Genomic DNA, 821 nt, shown 5'->3' with positions numbered 1-821 from the left:
CTGCCCCAACCCACTTGCTGGTCTCTAGTTCAGCACAGAATATTCAGGGAATACACAAGAAATATGAAAATTAATCCAAGTATCTCATAATGTTTTAGTTTATAATATAACCCTACAAAAATTATTAAAATGATTTGATAAAAACTCAAACTCAAATGTTCTTGCTTGAGAGGTTCGAACTTTTTCATTCTCATTAAACTTGTTTTAATGGGCCTCAAAATTCTGTCACAGAATTTTGGTCAAGTTGTTTCCATAAAAATATGGAACGCTTCACGAATTTGCGTGTCATCCTTGCACAGGGGCCATGCTAATTGTCTCTGTATCATTCCAATTTTAGTATATGTGCTGCCAAAGCAAGCACAAAGTTTTGAACTTTTAAGTTTAGTATAGAAATCCTTTTCTTCCTGGAAACAATGTGTCACATTAAAAATAATCAGATAGTGTCACATTATTTTTACTGAAACAATCTGTAATGAAATCACTACAATTTTACTACAGTACATCAAGAGGAAATCACTTTAAATTACCTGACTCTAGTGAAATTCTTTGGCACTGAAAAGATTTTCTTTCAATTGTACATAAATGTTAATACCTAAAAACAGTAATATGGCATTATATATTAGAACCTTATACTATTTAATCTACTATTTTGAAATTGTAAAACACTAATTTTAGAATTATAAAAGATATGTCAAATATGTGAAAATATTGTTCTCAGTTGTTTGGGGTTTTTTATTGTTTTTGTTTGTTTGTTTGTCTATTTATTTGTTTGTTTTTTGAGATAGGGTCTTACTGTTTAGCCCTGACTGGTCTGGAACTCA

The 821-nt window shown here is 30.3% G+C and overlaps 1 non-coding gene across 1 annotated transcript; it reads right to left on the bottom strand.

The window, feature by feature from the left end:
* Positions 1-254: 254 nt before the first annotated feature.
* On the bottom strand, positions 255-361 carry LOC115072301. The gene has a single exon (XR_003851345.1). It is a non-coding gene; the product is annotated as a U6 spliceosomal RNA (small nuclear RNA).
* Positions 362-821: the final 460 nt, after the last annotated feature.

This window comes from Nannospalax galili, unplaced genomic scaffold, assembly GCF_000622305.1.
Source record: "Nannospalax galili isolate Female #2095 unplaced genomic scaffold, S.galili_v1.0 scaffold242, whole genome shotgun sequence".
NCBI classification, from domain to species: domain Eukaryota; kingdom Metazoa; phylum Chordata; class Mammalia; order Rodentia; family Spalacidae; genus Nannospalax; species Nannospalax galili.
The sequence above is the reverse complement of the archived record's forward strand: the minus strand, read 5'-3'. Positions and strand labels throughout refer to the sequence as shown.